Below are 21,688 nucleotides of genomic sequence, written 5' to 3' on the forward strand. Positions count from 1 at the left end.
GGGAAGACAAGCGTGGTGTAAGCAGTCTCTTTAGTAGACCTGTTGCACCTTCTAAGTGCTCTGCAAATGAATCGCAGTCTTTGGTTTGCTCGACCCACACTATTATCTATGTGATCGTTCCAATTTAGGTTATTTGTAATTGTAATCCCTAAGTATTTAGTTGAATTTAGAACCTTCAGATTTGTGTGACTTATCGCCTAATCGAAATTTATCTGATTTCTTTTAGTACTCATGTGAATAACTTCACACTTTTCCTTATTCAGGGTCAATTGCCACTTTTCGCACCATACAGATATCTTATCTAAATCATTTTGCAAGTCGTTTTGATCATCTGATGACTTTACAAGATGGTAAATGACAGCATCATCTGCAACTAATCTAAGACGGTTACTCAGACTGTCTCCTATGTCGTTAATATAGATCAGTAACAATAGAGAGCCAATAACATTTCCTTGGGGAACGCTGGATATTACTTCTGTTTTATTCGATGACTTTCCGTCTATTACTAGGAACTGTGACGTTTCTGACAGGAAATCACGAATCCAGTCGCACAACTGAGGCGTTACTCCGTAGGCACGCAGTTTGGTTAGAAGACGCTTGTGAGGAACGGTGTCGAAAGCCTTCTGGAAATCTAAAAATATGGAATCAATTTGACATTCCCTGTCGATAGCTCTTATTACTTCATGAGTATAAAGAGCTATTTGTGTTTCACAAGAACGATATTTTCTGCAACCATGCTGACTATGTGTCAATAAGTCGTTTCCTTCGAGGTACTTCATAATGTTCGAATACAGTATATGTTCCAAAACCCTACTGCATATCGACGATAGTGATATAGGCCTGTAATTCTGCGGTTTACTCCTATTTCCCTTTTTGGGTATTGGCGGGACTTGAGCAATTTTCCAGTCTTAAGGTACGGATCTCTCTGTGAGCGAGTGGTTGTATATAAGTGCTAAATATGGAGCTATTTTATCAGCATACTCTGAGAGGAACCTGACTGGTATACAATCTAGACCGCAGGCTTTGCTTTTATTAAGTGATTTAAGCTGCTTCGCTGCACGGAGGATATCTACTTCTATGTTTTTCATCTTGGCAGATGTTCTTGATTGGAATTCAGGAATATTTACTTTGTCTTCATTGGTGAAGGAGTTTCGGAAAACCGTGTTTAATAACTCTGCTTTAGTGGCACTATCATCAGTGACTTCACCGTTGTTATCGCGCAGTGGAGGTATTGATAGCGTCTTGCCCCTGGCGTGCTTTATGTATGATCATAATCTCTTTGGGTTTTCTGCCAGATTTCGAGACAGAATTTTAAGGGTTTGTAAGGCAGAAAGTTGCCAAGTGGAAGACAGTTATCAAAGAAGACTAAAGAGGAAGACGAAGTTGGGCATGGAACAGGAAATAAAAACTCTGAAAATCATGATGAAAAACTGTAACGTAAATTATGTATCAGAAGTAGGTCAAATATCTTCCTGTTTTTCCTAGTCTGCCAATGAACAAATATAAGCATATTTCGCACTGAGTGTACTACTATTTCAAGATAAGAATATATTTTTTGATGTAACCAAACCTTCAAACTATTTCAACAAATCTCAACAATTTAATAGATCTGAATCTACACTAGAATGAAGCGATGACTGCGAACAATCTGCTTTCCAAGCTTCACGGTTTTGTCTTCAGTAGTTTTTGGTAAACAGTACTTCAATACTTTGAAAATTATCGTTGCCTGCGTACAGTAATCATCTGGCATGGGTGAGAACGTTACTCAAGGTAGCAACATGTCGTATTTCCTTCCTGCATTGCCAATGAAAGATGGTCGTGTTGGATATAAGACACCTGATCCAGGCATCACGTTGCATGACACATATACCCTGCGTTGGCTTTGTGCTGCAGCACAAATACAACAAACTAGGTGAGCTGTAATGTGGACTGTCTACTCTTGTATGTAGTGTTTCATGTTGTGACACATTCTATCAGCAGTGCTATGCACTAGTTTGAAGGGTGTAAAACTTCTATTCAAAACAATTAATATTATTGAAACATTTTAGTATATGCCTATCGCTAGGAATATGGATAAAAATATTTATTGAGATTTTAGATAAGCTGAAAAGTTTCTGTAACTTAGATTAACTGTCTCACAACATAACAACAATATCAAATGACATGGCAGCACTCAAAACAACCAGTAGAACTCAAACAGATATGCTGAAACAGATGGATATGCTAGAAGACATGTGTAATGATGTAACAACACTTAAATCTACAGTAGCTAGCATTTCTCAAAAAATTGAGACAAGCTTAGAAAACTTACATAAGTATGACGAAACGTTGTGATTTGATTAGGGAGGACGAAGGAAAATTTTAATTATATCAATGATAAAATCAAACAATTAGAAGATGCAACTACGAATGGTTTCAAAACTGTAACAACCCAAATCTCAGATACAGAAAACAGGGTCGAAGTACTGGAATTATATATAAAGTTTATTCAATTAGATAGCGATCCAAATACTTTAACTAATATGAAGAACCGTATACAGGTATTAGCAGGACTGAAAGTGCAGGGTGTAGTAGACACTGCGAGCGGTATTTCTAATGCTATGGACGATATTGTTGATCATCAGAATGGATTTCAAAATTGTGACACGAGTTAAATACACTAAACAGGAATCTAGGGGTCAAACATCTGCATCAAACATTGAAAGAAGTATTACAGAAGTTGCAATTAAGAAAAGGATTAAATTGGTCAAAACAATTCCCTAAATATAAACCCAAAGGTAGCTACATCCTATGATTCTCTTCAGAGTATTTTCCTGACCTATGCTCAAAAATGGGATCACTAAGAAAATACACTGGCGTTCAAAATTAAAGCAACTAACCAGTGTTTCTCTGTCCTCTGTCTAATTCACGATATAGTTATACAAACTGTCAACAAATGTCCGTACGATCGTGTTGTGCACGGAAGATGTCATTCTGATCAAGTGATTCCAACCAAATGACGACGTCACAGCATCGATCAAAAGGGATAGTGTTTGCCAGGTAGCCCCACATCCACAATCGCTGTGTCCACAGCCACAGACGGTGCAGTATGGCACAGAGAAGACGCCTACCAAGCTCTCTGCAGTGGTGGGCCAAGGGAAGAAAGGATACAGCTCAGTCGCAAGCTCATGTGCCCTGAAGGCTTAATGTCAATAGATCTGTTGTTTCTCGGATGTGGCGACAGTTTATAGAGATCGAAACTGTATCCCGAAGATCAGGTCGCGGCTGACCACGTGTACATCAGAAAGAGAGAACTGTTATTTGGCTGTAAGCACCCGACGGTACCACCTTAGCACTGCACGGTAACTGGCATCTGACCCCGGAGCAACCACTGCACGTGTTGTAGCGAGCCAAATGTTGTACAGAAGGCTTCGCCGAAGTGGCCTTTGCTGTCGGAGAATTGCTGTATGTGCACCTTTATGTGCCTTCACACAAGGGAACGTCCAGAGCGGAGCCGTCAACATGCCACCTGGACGGTCGAACAGTGGGGCAATGTTCTTTTCACAGAATAGTCCCGATTTTGTCCGGACAGTAATTCTCGACGGATTGGCATCAGGAAGGAACGTGGGACACGATTTCGGGACTCAATCATTGTGGAAAGAGACTGATATCGAGGATTATCCTTAATGGTGTGGGCAGGGATTATGTTGACAACTCGAGCACCACTTCATGAAATTATGCGGTTAAATTGGCAAGGTCTAACTGCTGTCATGTATCTTGACGAGATCTTGGAGCCTAATTAGCGATTATTGCCAGGCGCTGTGGGTACAGACTTCGTATTAGTGCGTGATAATGCTCGAGCTCATATAGCATGCGTGGTTGATCTTGGAGACGCAAGATCTTGCACGCGTGGCGCGGCCTGCTAGCTCTCTCGATCTGAATCCCATAAAGCACGTCGGATGCACTAGGGACATGGGTTGCATCATGTCAGCATCCATCAACCACTCTCCAAGACTTTCGAGCAGCGCTGCAGAAAGAAAGAGCTTTATTGCCCCGTATCTTTTATGCCTGTATTGCTGCCACAGGTTGTCACAGCTGACACCTAGCGCATTAATAAGATGTCGGAATGTGTGTGCAAATCCGTTAAGTTGGAAAAAAACGAAGAATATTTTTGTCTACAGCTATGCACGTTGCAGTTGTTTGTGTTCTGTATTGTTTATATTGTCTCTACTTTACTATCCACCTGATCATACTGTTCCGTGGCAAAATAAACGCAACCTTGCAAAATTTCGGTTTTTTGCTTTATTTTGGACGCCAGTGTAGATTTTGCGCTGGGATATTAAGCAGCTGACGCCACAGAATGGGGAACAGGCCTCTATGAGGATTTTAAATAGTAGGAGAACTTTCAGGAACAATTTAAGAGAAAATGATGGTTGGCGAGTAGAGAAGAGAAATTATCATTAGAACTATTAGACCAAAAGCACTATAATAGCTCATGGGATGCACATATGAAAGTATACTCAAAGGTATTTATCCATATCAAAATATTTAGAAAACCCACTAGATGAAAAACATTTAGTACAGTTTATTGTGAGGCGATTACCTTACTACGTTGAAAGGAGATATTGTATAGTGGATGGACTAATATGGGTAATTTATTAACGTTCACTGAAGGGTCAGATACTGTAAATAAATAAAGAGGAAATTATAATCAGAGAGGACACTGGAGTTAAACGTCCAGAGAACAATAAGGGCGACCTCTATTCATCGAAATTTCAGAGACGAAAAGGGAATAGATAGGAGGCCTAAAGTTAGGAAAATCGAAAAATAAAGACGAGAGGAAGTAATAATTCACAGATATTTGTAATGCGTAACGCGAGCACCAATGATAATGGAGTTAACAAACAGTTCATCTTACTCTAAACATAACACGTAAATGGATATATATCCTGTAGTAGTGATGGAAAACACCCAATAGACTGGAACGTGGGCCAGAATCCAAGATGTAGCAGACCAGTAAGAGGACCGTATACTGATCGATTAATAGCCTTTACTCAAAAAATACCTACAAGGGAGTGGCTATTACAAGAGAATAAAATAAAGGAGGAGGAACAAGTGAAACAATTAGTAACAGGAAATGTTTGGGAAAAAAGTGTGAACAAAGGGTGTAAACGTATACATAGACCCTGGAAGCGGAATTTCATTAATACCACAGGAATACCTCGAAACAATCAGAAATAGAAATATGTGTCCCATTCTACTGCTGACAGGAGTGTACATTACAGCAATCACGGACAGTGAAGGAAAACAAAGACACAATCTCCTATAGTAATAAATCATTTTAAGTTAATGCAAACTTTGTTTGTGGTATGTAATGTCACTTTACAGATATTATGAGATATCGATTGGTTAGTAGAGTGTAAAGTAAAAATGGATTCCAACAATAAATAATTATACTGGAATCACACTGTCAGAATTATGTCGCAGCACTGAAGGCAAATCTAGTAGAAAAGAATACTGACTAATCATTAAATACTACCCAATAGATGACACAGCTCATATAGTAAGTAATGAGGAACCATGGGAAGACATTTATGTGTCAATAGCATATAAGGTTTAAAGCTCACGAATAATGTCTGTTAAGGAAGGAGTAACAAAATGTTTTATACAGTATTTTATTTGAGCATTGGAGTGTGCCCTCTGATATAATAGGAGTGGCTATGGGCCCACATTTATAGCTTTAAGATAAAAGATCATGAGCCATTCTTTTGTGAATTCATATCCATTTCCACCAAGTTTAAGACCAGCTGTGAACGAAGAAATAAATAAGATGGCAGAAAATAAGATAATAGTAAGGAGTCCAGGCGTATATGATAACCATTTACTAACTGTGAATAAAACCACAGGAGGTGTGCACTTAGTTTTAGATGCCCGTACATTGAAAAAACATATACTAACAGAAAGGAAAGAGACCAATAATTGTGGATGATTTGTTAGCTAGGTTTGAACAGGAATATATGGCAGCTCGCTGCATATAAGGGCTGGGTATTGACAGGTACAATTTAATAACGACTCAAGAAAATGTTCTACTTTTCCCTTCGATGCTAAATCTTATCAGTTTCAAGTATTACCTTTCGGTTTAAGCATATTTGTTTCGGTATTCATACGAGTACTAGATGAAGCTCTAGGTGAGGAATTATTGAAGGAATGAATTACACACATGGCTGATCTACTACTAGTATCCAAGTGTTGGGAAGAACGCTGTATGTTATTAAGTAAAACTTTATATAAATTTTATGAAAAAGGCATCACTATCAAATTTTTAAAATCGCACTTTGAAAGGCAAGAACTAATATTTGTAGGACACCTGCTAGGAACAAAAGAAATTAGACCAGATCCAGAATGAATAAGAACCATCAAAGATTGCCCAGAACCGAAAAATGTTGAATAGTTATGATCTTTTTTGGGTTTATTTGGATTCTGTTGTCGCTACACAAACGGCCAACCAGTGAGTAACACAGGGCTATTATCATTGTTCAGACAAAAAGCAACATATATAAAGATGAAGGAGCGCCAGAAACATTGAGTAATATTAAAGTAGCGTTATTAAATTCACGTGACTTAAAACATGCATTGAAGAATGAAACATTTAAGTTATGGACCAGTGCTTCTGAATATGGTACCGCTTCTGAATTGTTTCAAGGAACGTGGACTCTACGTTAGAAAATCATAGGACAGTATCTTTCGCTAGCAGGAGTCGCAACAGGCATGAGCTCAATTACACAGTGACAGAGAAGAAATTGTTGGCAATTATATGGAACATACAAGAATTTCCAACGCTCATTTGGGGATTAAGATCGTAATATATACAGACCACTAAGCCATAGCGTTTTTTATGGAAAGCAGGTTATTACACAGTAGATTAATGCGCTGTGTCATATTTCTACAAGAAAATCGGATAGGAATACATTATATGAAGGGTTCAGAGAATGTAGTACTAGATGCATTGTCACTTTTATCATTAGGCAACGACTGACATTATGAATACCAGCAGATCAAGAATTATCTTCTCAATTAATTTTTCTGAAAATAAGCTACACCAACGATGAAGTGTGGAGACTAGCATTGCGAATAAAAGAATATGTCAAAACTGATGAAATTTTGGTAATAAGAGTGATATATCTGAATAGATATCTCTATCATAAGAAGACAAAGCTACAAGGATGCTAGATAGGGATGTGATGTTTTCGGTATTGCAAGATGATGAAGCACAGTAGAGGTTATGTATTCAACAAACTATACAAAAAGGCCATGGTCACTTTGGGATGCATAATTGTATCAAATGTATAAGGAAGGTCAATTATTTTAATAATTTAAGTAACAAGATAAGAAAAATATTAATAGCATATGAGGTATGACAGAGAGTCAAATTAATAACATTAATGTCTCCTACACAATGTATCCTATAATTCCAAATGCACTACCTGATCTAACAGCTGCTGATTTTTTTGGAGAGTTAATGAAAGGAAGAGGAGGAGTCACATAAATTTTTGTCTTGATGGAATGTTGGTCCAAATGCATAAAGTTATAGCCAATTAATCAGTCTAGAAGTCGCCATAATAAACTTCTTAAAAGGATATTTTGTGGATGTAGGAAAATCATGGAGAATGTTAACAGATAGTGGGTCACAGTTTACTAGTAATAATTTCGAATAATTCTTATCATAGGAAGAAGCAGGCCTGCCTACAGGACTATGTCCTGTAGAAGAAATGAATAAGAATTTTATCGGTGAGCTATTATTAGAACTATTTAAATGGCCCACTGTAATAGGCATGTGAACAAAAGAACTACATAAGATAGTAGATGTTCATCTGCATAGGCAGGAAGAATAATGAGTAAGGAAGTGGAACGAGGCAGCACAAATGCCCTCATTCCTAATAAATGACTTAGTTCTAGTCAAAGAATTCTGTTAGAGTTCGAACTGAAAAAACCAAATGAGTAAGTTTTTTGCTAGTTATATTGGAGTTTTTAGAGCAGTGGGGAGGCCATATCATAAGGCAGTATTTTCGGTGGACCCAAGAATATATCAAGAAAAAGGACTTTACAATACCGATGTATTAAAGAAATTCAAAACCGCTGTAGAAGCTTTTGATTTGTAGAGGAACTGAATTCCCTGCAACAGCTACTATACATTATCAAGTGCAGTGGTAATAAACAGATAAGGGTGCATAATTGCTCTACAGTGCAACGAAATAAATCTTATAAAACATTAAGTAAATGACTATAAATTACATATACGGAATATATTGTGTAATCACTTGAATATATACACATGCTTCACATGATAATATGTAACTGACATTGACATTACAATGCCCAACTACAAATGTTTGACAACTTACGTATGACTACAACAGCTCTACAGAGTGTCAATAAGGGTGCATTAAGATTAGATTCTGGGGCTTGTACTAGTGAAACTGTAACAAGTCTGTTCTGCAGGGCAGGCCAAGCACTCTTTGTCTTCTGGCATCATGGTGAAGTACTCATCAAGTAGGGGACCTTGGAATGGGGGGGTGGGAAGGTAATCAGTCTTTGTGGTCTGTCATCTCTCTTTCTCAGATCTTCACATGCCTGCTCTTTTTCTTTCTCTTTCTTTCTTCTCAGATAGGAGTACCAATATTCTTTTCATATGCAGTTCCTGGCGTTGTAATCCTTCCTCTACTTATACCACGTAGCGATGACTACAACCTGTATACACAGGAATAAGCCAGCGATATATTACATTACAAACATAATGCGTGGATCATGGACAAATGACTTGGACAGTTAGAATTAATTCAGTTGTTAGAATTAATTTAATTCAATTAACTGAATTATAGGCACATATTAGGAACGTCAGATTACAGAGGGAGAAGAGGAAGAGTACTATGCACGACTCCAGCAAAGCATATTGTATGATATCCTAAAATGTAAATACAGGAGAGAAGGTACATAGTGCAGAGGCATATGGCAACACTTGTTGCTTGGCTAATAAGAAGAATGTGCCGCTATTATATATGAGGTACGAATATTGCAGTTATCATTTCTTAGTCTAGAAAAATGCTGGTATGTTTTATAGCCTGGTAAGGTCACTATGTTACTGTGCTAAGGAGAAACTTCAACATTGGTGATAGTGAAGTGGAAAGGGAGAAACTGAACTTAGTTGAAATGTATCCAGATCTCTAGGGAGTTAGAAAATAAGGGATAGGCAGATCTAACATCGAGGAACAGTATTACCCATGGTCAGGTGAACCCAATCAGGGAATAACTATTGCAGGGAGACTTGCTTCACAGATATAATAAGGTAAGTACCCAATATCTTTCTGGAGAGTTACTTGATAGTAAATTTATTATGAAAGTATGTAGCTGTAAAGTAACAGTAAGGAAATTTAAAGAAGTGTTCTCCAAAGTAGGTAAACCGTATGAAGAGCACAGGAAAAGACTGCTCGTTGTCCACGTTTTTTTCAAAAACGAGTTATGTATGCAATGAGATGTAGGATTCTGTGTTGCTTAATATTGGTAATCATCCAGTGTGATAATATGAACAGTCCGTGTTCTATAACCAATTTTAGATTAGGCATGCAGGAGAAGAACGTGCTAACGTCTCTCACTACTGGCAATAAATATGCTTTGTCCAATTCTGTCCATTAAGTTTTAGATTCTTTGTGGGTTGGCAAACAATGCTGAAGTAAGAAACATAGAATTTTCCTTTACTGCTCGTTGTAGGTACTAGTGACAACTATTACTTTAGTTTGAGATCTTGTCTTTAGTAATGAAGGTGTTGTAAGTGATACGTTTCATCTTTAGTAGTTTATTATTTACAACCACACATTGTGGTTCTGTGTGTATGTATGTGTGTGTGTCTGTGTGTGTGTGTGTGTGTGTGTGTGTGTGTGTGTGTATGTGTGTGTGTGTGTGTGTGTGTGTCTGTGTCTGTGTCTGTGTTGTCTATTTCCAATGATGGCCTTGCTGGACGAACGTTTACTTCTGACAGTCTTTTTGTTGTGCTTATCTGTGACTCATCATCTATGGTGTTTATTGAGTAGGAACTATGCTTCTCATAACATTGCCATATTGCATCCTGGAGTTTGCATTGTTTTATTATTTACATTGAATGCTGAATACTTCATCTGAGGTTGAAAGACAAACCATCAAATTCTAACAGTGATAGGAATAGGCAAGTACGAAGGTGAATGAGTACAGCCATGAAGAAATTAAGCGTTCTGTCACAAGAACTAGGAGAAGACTGCAACTGTAAGTTAAAGTGTTTTGAGACGCTAAGTACTGAAAAAAGAGCAAGTATCATATGAAAATGTAGGAACTCCACAGTCTGGAATGAACAATCACTGTATCCGACTGGCCTCATTACAATACTTCTACTTCATGGGAGGTGATCACGTAATAATAAAGATGATGCACAACTTGGAGAGTGTAATTTCAAGTACAGTGTAAGAGTAAAAAGCGAAGAAGTCGCACATTAAACACCTATATGCAGAAAAGTCTTCATGGTAGGACAAAGAGTAACAAGGCGATGATTAATAACAGTTCAGAAATTTTTGAAGTTAATCAAGTCTACTCATTCTGGAAGGGGTTAGCATTGAAGCAGGCTATGAAAATTAAGGAGGCAGTATGAATAGCAGTTTATGATCACATTCATTAATTTAAAGGTAGACCAAATCGTTACAACAATGACAAGGCTAAGAAATTGTATCCTCCAGAAGAACTTTATGAACAGAACTGGATGAAACGTTCCAAAAAAAAGCGTGGATTTTGAAATTTAATGTGAAAGGCACAGAACCACATACAACACCAACTTTAATACAGGTTTGTGGTACCCAGGGAACGATACATGCTCATCATATAGTAAGTACACTGCTGAGATGAAAGTTCTGAGTGCAATATTATCTGCAAATTTATTTAGATAATGACATGAAGGAACAAGTCTTGAAATAAATTAATAACATCACCTTTGATCAGAAACTCGACAAAGTGAAAGCTGACACATTTTCTACCAGAAAGAGAAATGCTCGTTTAAGAAGACACAAGTCTAACACACAGAAGCAATCTGCATCGATGCCAAAAAAGTGTATACTTACTTAATGTAAGTATTAACAGTGTCTACTACAAAAGGTAGTTGACTGTTTACTGTTACAATTTTCATCAACTTTCAAATGCTACTTCAGTGTTCTACACTTACACTCAAGACATTGGAACAAAAGGGTCAAAATGTTTCCTTTTTAAGTTGCTTTGTGACAGAATTATTGCTCAAGAAAGTAAAACATCTAAGAAGGTTTTTGCAATTCGTGTTCAAGGCAGAACACGAATTACAATGTACCAAGGTATCTTATTTATCTTGTGAGTCAACTGACACTTTTGCGGGCAGTGAAAGTAACTCCACCTATTACGTGATGTACTTTGATGGAGTTTGATAATAATATGGGACTGATTAACTCCTAAGCAGTAGCAGAAATTTTAAATAACTGGATGAAAATCATAGTTGAAGCTCTATGTAAACCCAAGCCTTTTGATGTCGTCATGGTCAGTAAAGACATGATACAAAATTGTGGGTCATTTCTGAAGAATAAATATTTGAAGAAACGTCCTTTTGCAACAACACTCCTCAGAGAGGTAGTCGCCACAAAAATCATCCCCGCCTCATTCAGTGTTGAGGAACTGATAAGGGAGTTTGGATTCTATCAGTGGTGAGAGTTTCACAGCAACTTTAAGAGTAGCAGTCTGGAGAACAACACTCCCCAGCTTACAGAAGTAAAATATAATATTTTATTATTTTAGAATATTTTGTATACTGCTGATAATAAAATAATAATAATATTAGCAGTCTTTATAAGTCCTGCAGCAAAATCAAAAGAAAAGTATCAGTACCTACAGGTTTTAATGGAGTACTGGAGACAAGAAGCTAATGTGTTTTACACAAACCTTGCACATTAGGAAGAGAACTGCAAGGCGGGACAAAGTGACATTATACTTTATTCTTTTAGTATTTTGTCATATATGTAGTTAAAACAGCAAAGAGAAACTGCTTACCAAGAAGCATCTTTATTGTTTCAAACACTGATTGCTTTAAAAAATAATTTGACACATCACATTTTTAAAAAAGTACAGTTTTACTTGCAGTATCTTCTGTTCAGCTATATAGAAGAGTACCACATTTTTTACTTGTGATGCATGGCATTGCTTTAAATATTATGCTATAAAACCACAATTTAAGTATTTAAGGAATCAATTAATGTAACTTAATGTGAATGACATGTCCTTCCAGATGAGTTTCTATTCTTTAATTTTGTCTATTAGTATCTATGAAATTCGGTTTCAAACTTTGAAATTGCTCTCATGAACAATTTGACAATATAGACAAAGCACATTCTTTTCCTGTACTCTGCTTATGAACTTATCTGGTCAATGCTGATTCTTTTGATCTTCCATGCATGTTATACGAACTTAAGTCTGAGATTTGAAGAAAGGAGAAGTGTAGTAAATTATAATTCAGACGTGTAACTCTTTACGGTAACTAAAAATTTGGAATGTTGTGTACAAAATTACCTGAGTGAACTTTTTTGTGGCAAAGCAGTTACAAGAGATTACCCATAATCGATAGATATGTAACTAAAAAGAGAGAGAGCGTAAACAGTCATGAACAGAGTCATTGGTTTTTATGATTAAGAACGTATTTTGAAGTAAAGTAATCGGTTCTTTTAAGAATTTTCTTTTAAAGTCGTTCATTCTGTTTAGGACTACATTCACTGGCATGTACAACGTGACATATTATGTTGAAAGAGGAAGGTATGTCAAGGAGGGTATACCTCGTGAGGAATTAGCATAAATTATGAAATAATAATCACCATACATTGATATAAAGAGATTAACACTTACACTCGATGAACCATAGGAATACAAACAAAAAAACTTGTTGTTGTTGTTGTTGTGGTCTTCACTCCTGAGAATGGTTTGATGCAGCTCTCCATGCTACTCTATCGTGTGCAAGCTTCTACATCTCCCAGTACTTACTGCAGCCTACATCCTTCTGAATCTACTTAACTGAAAATATTTGAATGTGGAAAGAATGGTATAAGGCTTTGTCTTAAGAGGCTTTTGATGTGGAATAAACAGTAATTTATGGAAAGCCAAAGCTGTACAATATTGCGACTAGTTATTTAAGTTATTGTAAACGACATCTTTGATCTTAAACAGATGTGTGATGGTACATGTTGTTATTCAAGACACAACATGTCCCACTTCCTTCAGGATTCGAACCTGCGACTGTAGCAGCAGCGCGGTTCCGGACTGAAGCGCCTCTCGGCCACAGCGGCCGGCCCTTTGTGTAACACTAGTAGACTTGTTACTATTCGATGTATTGAGATGTGTATAGTTGTGTGCATAAGTCAATTTTACTTTGTAATTCAGTTTCCATTTACTTTGCTGTTGCCCTTTCCCGTTTCGTTTTAAACAGGTCGCCCGATGACAAGTGTCGAGCGGCACTTACCTTGAAGAGGAAGACCCTGTTGGGCGGGTAGGTGGTGCGGTCGAGCTGCGCCAGGTCGTCGGCGTCCCTGGGGAAGCCGACCAGCACCCAGCCGCTGAGGACGCAGTCGGGCTGCGCCAGTCGCGCCGCCACCACCTGCGCCGCGCGCGCCGCGGGCAGCGAGCGCGACAGGCGCTCCACCGACGTCCGGGGCGGGCGCGGCTCCTGGAAGCCAGTCTAGTGCTGGTGTCTTGTACAGCATCCTCACTCATCCCAAATCCAGTAAGCCTACACAATGACTTTTAATTTCATTTCCCTCCTGACATATCTGTCCAGTTGTGATATGCGCTCGTAACTACTGTTCTCATTTAGGTGTAAAGTATCCTGTGCAATATTATTAATTCTGAACTCATTGTAGGCATTTTTGTTGAGGTTCGTGAAACCAGTTACACGAACGTTACGTAAGTGTAGGGAATATCCACTATTTACATAATGCATAAAATTTGCCGAAAGTTTCGTTTGCAGAGAAGGAGAAACACATATTCGAGATATCATTACTGAGTTGTTGTATAATTTGGAACGTCAGAACAGAACCAATACTGCTGTTGTATTCATAAAATGTCTGCTTCAACAACGGTTTTCATATCCCGGAAGATATAGGTTTGCTCCTTATGTTTCAGTTTCGCATCTTTGTTGTCTTTCCATTTAATGCCATGCTAACATATTCGTATATAGAAATGGAAATATTATTCTCCCTCACACTAACACTATCAGAAATATATGTGCAAATGCTGATGTTGTCACAAACAGTATAAACGTTCTAGCTTACTCGATATTTTGTTTAGTTGCTCTTGTATTGGTCACGTTTGCAGATAACATTACTTAACACGAAGTCCCCTGTTATGCTTACGGATTGAAGCAAAAGATAACACGAATTTTACTATTAATAATACAGCATAAAGAGAACCGCAAATGGCTAAAGTGCCAAACATATTCCTCCCTGCAAGAGGGATAAACTCATATCGTATCGTCACCGAAGAGTCCTATTTCTATTTGTGGATCCCCGCCCCCCCCCCCCTCCTCCCGCAAACAGTCAGTGGTCTGTGTAAACTGTTAACGGCCTACCCTTGAAGACTTCTACGAACTGCTGCATTGCCGCTCTTATGGCTAGTAGTTCATAATTGTAACCCAACATCTTACATTGAGACTCGGTCATCCTCGCTGAAAACAAACTCAATGGTTGTTGTTCGCCCACAACTCTGTTCTGAAGAACTGTACTGATTGCAATTTAACTTGCTTCGGAGATAATTCACAAGGGACCTAACGTTGTGGCTTGTAGTAAGCTTAGCTTAATGTGGTCAAAGGCAAGTTGCATCTTCGGAGTCTAAGTGACAGCCTGTTCGTTGCGTGTGTTTTGTATAGCCAGTATGCCTGTGAATGATGTTTGTTGGGTGCCACACGTTTTATTTGACATCTGTAGAAAATAATCATGCCAAGAAATTTCCATAAGAACCGATGGTTCCTTGGCTGTAAGAACCGACTTATAAGCGCTGTGATCTGGGTTGCTGGTCAATCGCCAGCTTAACTCATGTAGAATCTTAGAAATATTACTTCCGTTTGTCCAGTCTGGCATCTGTCTTCATTCATCACCAGTCCGAAATGTTCAGGTTCAAATGGTTTAAGTGACTCTGAGCACTATGCGACTTAACTTGTGAGATCATCAGTTGATTAGAACTTAGAACTAATTAAACCTAACTAACCTAAGGACATCACACACATCCATGCCCGAGGCAGGATTCGAACCTGCGACGGTAGCGAAATGTTCAGGGGTCTCGAGAATAAGTCCAAGTTGTTCCTCATGTTCTTATGACGATGCTGAAAAACTAAAATGTCGTCCAGTTATGAAAAACAGAACGGAAATTTGAGGAAGTGGTACCATGTTGGGGATGCGGTTTTTAAACCATAAGACATGAAAAAGAATTCATACAGCGAAAATGCTTTTATTAGAGAAGATAAGAGCGTGTCCTCAGTAGATATGGGTAGCCACGAGAATTTTCAGACATGTTTTTTAACTGTCTGGAATGCTGAACATGGAAGCACTTGTTAGAGTGTGAATAAAGTCTTCGATTTTTGGTAAGGGGTAAAGGTCACGTACTGTGCGAGTATTTAGGGCTCATCAGTCACCACATAGCTACATATTTTTTTAGAAAGTAAATGTATAAGTGAAACTCACGGGTTATCCGATGGCCTGACCATGCCTGCCTACAGAAATTCGTAGATAACAGTTTTAGCCACTTGTGATCTGTCTGGTGAGTTTCTTCTCCTTTCTAGTAGTCAAAACAAATGGCATGCTTGGAACAAGAGTACCATAAGGCTGTTTAGCCAACAGTCCTGTAGTCTCTGCTATACTCCATGTTTTCCAAGCCAATATGTTAGCATCTGGAAAAGCTTCAAGGCCACCATAATCTGCTTGGTTGCCCCATACAACAGCAAGTGTAAGCCATGTCTGGTGAGTGTGCTTTATGGTAGACTGGAGAGCCTGACATGGTGTTAATTTAGTCTATGTGGCATGATTGATGGCTCTCTATTTATATGTTGCATGGGGAACGTAGGGGACACACATAATGGGTGAATGCACACTATTATTGGCAGATTCTGGTTAACATTTGACACTACCATCCTATCAAATCGGTCTAAATAACATTTATCAGCCTTATTTTGACCCGCGAGTTGGAGTCAAGATTCTCATTAATCCTGCTGCTATCTAAGTATTGTATGGCTGTCAGCTCCGGGACCCGAAATGCTATCGGCCGTTTTGCTTACAAATAATGTGTGCACAATCCTGATACACAGATTTTAAATGTTAAAACTGGTAAACCAAAATAAAATGAATGATTCCAAAGGAGTCTACGAATGAGGTAAGAGACATTTGTAAGAAACAGCGTTATTATTCATTAATAAACACAAATTATGCATAGCAATTACACGTGTCTCGACACGCTAATACAACACAAGAGGAAGTGAAGATCGCAAGAGGAACTCCATACTTCCTCCCCTTTATTTTTAAAAGAAATTATTTAGGTATAATCTTGGCTGGTTTTCGTTACATACAGTTCGTGAATTAAATCATCCTGTGACTGACATTAAATTTATGTTTGCAATTTATAAACAAAACAATGTAAAGATTTACATTCTCTTTGTAAGACATGCTTAACTGCCCCCTTTAATTTTGAAAATTATGGTTCGCAAACATCTCGCTTCCAGAATTCAGCAATAATTCAAAAACGTAGCAATGGAGCATAGTGTTCTATTTCAAGTACAAACGTATAATTTCAGCTGTACTCTGTTTTACAAATTGACGAAAGCGACTTTTTGAGCAGCAGGTTTTGAGCGTTTAGTGGCTATCTCAGGAAGTCCAGAACTGTATTAGCCGTGGTCCTAAAAAATTCGGCTTTGTGATCGCGGGGAAAATGGGCCGGAACACCCCGATATGACCCTTCAGACTCTTATATTACTCACAGTTTCCGATTACAAAGTTTTTTTATGAAGTTGTACAATTACATAAAATGATAAGCTTTAAACAATAATTCCTCATTTGTTCAAAATAAAAAATGTTTTACATATTAAGTGTATATAATTAGGGGGAAAATGTTAATTATATGCCACTTTTGATTTATTAAAGACGGCGGACCTTCCCCCCACGCTGCCTCCTGATCAGTAAATTACCCCCTCCCCTTCTGTTATCCCTCTGGAAACCCCGAGCCATGCCCACCCCTTTCCCCCTCCCTCACCCTTCTTGGAAACAAATGGCGGCAGAAATGGCTCAGTCTCAGCCGAGCTGCTGGACGAGAAGGATCTCATGACACAAACTTGAAATCAATGTCAGTTGTATTGTAGAGGGTATATCGTTTATTTATAAAATACAGTTTGCATATTCTTTGTTGTATAAAGTATTCTCGGAGTTCTTGCCTTGTAAATTCACGGTAAAACCTCGAGTTATTGACGATTACCTTCGCCGTCTTCGTCAGGAGTGACTGACTGTCAAAACTGCTGTCTCAGATGGTGTCACCGTCTGCTTCGGTGGTGTCACGCCACCACCGTAGTGTTAACATTGCACTGGATATTTCTGGCTCTTCTCTGTATCGACAGCTTGCTTCCATGCATCGCTCAGACTATATCCGTTGCCACAGTGAAAGATTTCCTCACATATTGTTATTTCTACTGCCTCTTTAACTACGCTGTCTCGGTATGTGGGAGCCAGGGACAAAACTTTTGCTTCATCAAACAGCATTTTATGTTTGTTTGTGAGACTGTGCTCCGCGAATGCATATTTCTCCAGTTCTCGATTTTTAATATCTGATGTTCTCCACAGCGGTCGGAAACGGTGCGGATGGCGTGACCAATGTTGAACATTCACTTGATGAGCCACTGATTGCATTCCTTCGCTTCTGTGGCGCTACACCCAGAAACGTAGGCACAGTCCTGGGAAGACACGATATCACTTCTATTTACCGACCTCCTAAGAGGATAAAGGAGATGCTACGCTCCGTTAACGACAGTATCGGCCACTGGATTTCTGGGATTTACAGTATCCCTTGTGAGGAAGTGCTCCTTTTACCCCGAAAACACGGCGGATTAGTTCCGAATTCAAGTGGTCGTATGCTTTCGGTTCAGGTGGTTCGACAACGATATCCTAAACTTCTGCCACGTATTGCTATTTCAGTTGGCTCGTGACCAATGCGAATTTAGAGTCATCTGCACTCTCACCAGATTCGAAAAAAGTTTGCCTCTAGGCGAGCGATTCACAAGGCTGGGTTGTGCGACCAGAACGGCAGTAGCCTCACGGCTAGTCTGGACAAAGTTCTCTTCACAGTCTCCTGACTTTCATCCATTGTGTTGATTGATTCTGTTACGTACGCGCAGGCGGATAAAAACGTCTGGGTCACCAATGTGTATGAGACTTTATTACACCTGCTACAGGAACAACACATACACTAGGATATCTCCAGAATAACAATGGTACTTTATTCGAGCACAGAATGCTAAATACAGCAACAACCTGAAGCGAATGCATACGACCACTGAACTGACCCATCGTGTTTCCGCGTCTTATGAGGAGGGCTTCCTCACAGAGGATGTTGTAAATCCTAGGAATCCTGTGGTCGAGACTGTCCCTTAACAGGGCGTATCATCTCCTTTATCTTCTTGGGAGGTCAGAAAATAGATCTGATACCTTGTCTTTTGTGTAGGTACATGGTGAAACCCTACCCCAGATGTGATAAAGTTAAAATTTATTAAAAAAAAAAAAGAAGAAAAGAAACAGCGATGGACCATAAGCGTTGGTAAAGACGTTTTAGATGATTTTCTTTCACTCTCGTATGTAGAAGGATGGTTAAGATGTATTGCTCGAAGTATGGTGTGCTACGAGTGTTATGTATTATATGTGATTCTGAATAAAAGAAGAATTAACAACAGTATTAAGTATTTTTATTGAAGGGAAGTGGAGCCAAGTTGGGAGGATTTTCTTCATTTCTGGAGACGCTCTGGTGTCCATGGAGTCGGCCGTCTCCATCTACAATTGAACTGTAAGAGAGGAAGTTCGAATAGCACAGTTTGGCATACGCAGAACATCTACGAATAATGTAATTGTACTGTACTTAAACTCTTTTCAATACCTAAGTGCCACGACTTCAAGGTACCGGTTGTAAGTAGGGCTTGTTAACTATTGTTACAGTAATAAATTTCTGTGAGATTGTTATTAGTCATAAAAATTAATTTCATTTTCTGCTTGCGTGAATCACAACGGGGAGCAAGCAAACAGAAAAGGCAACAATTGAGGAGAAAATTTTGGAAAGAAATAAGAATTGAACACAGTTTAGGTAAAATTTTCCACAGTAAGCTGTGTTGTACTGCGCATCACAGATAGGTCGGATACGCAAGTTGCTTGCATGGTTACGCTTGGTAGTGCCTCTTTTGATGTAGATGGAAACCTTTTCCTTATTATTCCCTTCCTTGAATTTTAGGTGGAAAATTTACAGAATTTTTTCAGTGTGATAAGCGTTGTCAGTAAAACATAAAGAATTGCGACACAATAAATTGCGTATCATAATAGACGTAAAACAGGCTTTGACATCGTGTAAATTAAAATTGTCTAGTGCAATGACTAGCATATGAAATTTTAACATTTTTTGTGATATTTTTTGTTTTTGGATATTCATACAATACGACAGAAAAACATATGTTCATTGTTGATAGCAATAGCGAAAACGCAATCACCCAAGATGACGCAGCATTGCACGATCGAACAATTGAAGTAGAAAGTTTAAGTAGGTCAGAGATCAGTGTCACAGGTGTGACAAATGATAGCGACACTAAACAAATTTGATACTGAACAAGATGCAAACACTGAGGCTAGTTACGAAATGGTAGAGCAGAAACAAGTCAGTCGCAGATACTAAATGATATTCAACGACAAGAACTTTCTAACTTGATATTTAAGTATGCAAATGTTTTCAGTAAGAATCCAGGAGTAATCAAAGACTAGCCGGCCAGAGTGGCCGAGCGGTTCTAGGCGCAACAGTCTGGAACCGCGCGACGGCTACGGTCGCAGGTTCGAATCCTGCCTCGGGCATGGATGTGTGTGATGTCCTTAGGTTAGTTAGGTTTAACTAGTTCTAAGTTCTAGGGGACTGATGACCACAGCAGCTAAGTCCCATAGTGCTCAGAGCCAGTAATCAAAGTCTATGAATATAAATTTGAAGTCCATCCACATGAAACATTTTGTGTAATGTAATATCCTATTCCAAAGGCAAAACGAGAGGCAATCAATCATTTGTTAAAATGGGGATTTATACAACCCTCATTTTCATCCTACTGTAGTCATTTATTACCAGTAAGTAAACCAGACAGTTCTGTACGATAAGTTCTCGATGCTAGAGGTATCAATAAGATTTTAGTACCAGTACACATAAGACCAGAGAACTTGGACGAACAGCTTTTACAGTTTTACAACACAAAATACTTCAGTATACTCGATCTCAAAGCGCCCTACTGGCAAAGAAAGCCACATGAAGAAATTAAAAAATATACAGAATTTGTTTGTCGTGGCAGAAGTTACGAAATCCGTGTCCTACCATTTGGACTGAATATTTGGGCAGGCGTGTTTTTATCTGCACTAGACAAGGTCTTAAAACAAGAATTGCTTACCAAAGCCGTTGTTTATATTGATGACATACTAGTAGCCACAACCACTTGGTTATAAAATATAAGGCTGATTGAACAAATACTTCAACGATTTGCAGATTACAGAGTAACAACTATTTTTAAAAAAGCCTAGTTTTGGTAAGGAGCAAGTCATCTTCTTAGGACATGTTGTGTCAGATCAAGGTATATTACCTGATCAAAAAAAAAACTTGATGCCATAAGCAATTGTCAAGTTCCAATAAATATAAAACAACTAAATTCTTTTTTACGAATAGTATCCTTTCTTCGTAAATTCGTACCACAGCAGTGATGCATTACTCAACTTGTTACGGAAAAAAGGCGTTGGTTATGGGATGATAAGCGTCAGGATGACTTTAATAACATTAAGCAGGCATTAGTCAATGAAAACTTTCTTAGTCACCATGACATGTCCAAGGATTTTTGTCTATGCACAGATGCCTCATGTCAGGGGCTGGGGGTATCCTTGTTCCAAATAAGAGAAGAAGAAGGTAAAGAAGTGCCCAAGTTTATCAGTTTTGCTAGTTGAATATTATCAGAAGCAGAAAGAAATCACTCTGCGTCAGAATCGGAAGTTTAGCTGTAGTAAGGAGATCTGAAAAGTGTAATAGGAAGAATGACCTGGAAGTCTGCTCGGTTCTTTCAGTTTGACATCTGTCATTAGTTTTCCTACTCGGGTAGTAATGGACAGCAGCACATTGATAGATAACGCTTTTATAGACCAATTTTGTTGTTGTAGTCTTCAGTCCTGAGACTAGTTTGATGCAGCTCTCCACGCTACTCTATCCTGTGCAAGCTTCTTCATCTCCCAGTACCTACTGCAACCTACATCCTTCTGAATCTGCTTAGTGTATTCATCTCTTGGTCTCCCTCTACGATTTTTACCCTCCAAGCTGCCCTCCAATGCTAAATTTGTGATCCCTTGATGCCTCAAAACTTGTCCTACCAACCGATCCCTTCTTCTTGTCA

This window comes from Schistocerca americana, chromosome 3 (assembly GCF_021461395.2).
Source record: "Schistocerca americana isolate TAMUIC-IGC-003095 chromosome 3, iqSchAmer2.1, whole genome shotgun sequence".
In the NCBI taxonomy this organism is placed as follows: Eukaryota; Metazoa; Arthropoda; class Insecta; order Orthoptera; family Acrididae; genus Schistocerca; species Schistocerca americana.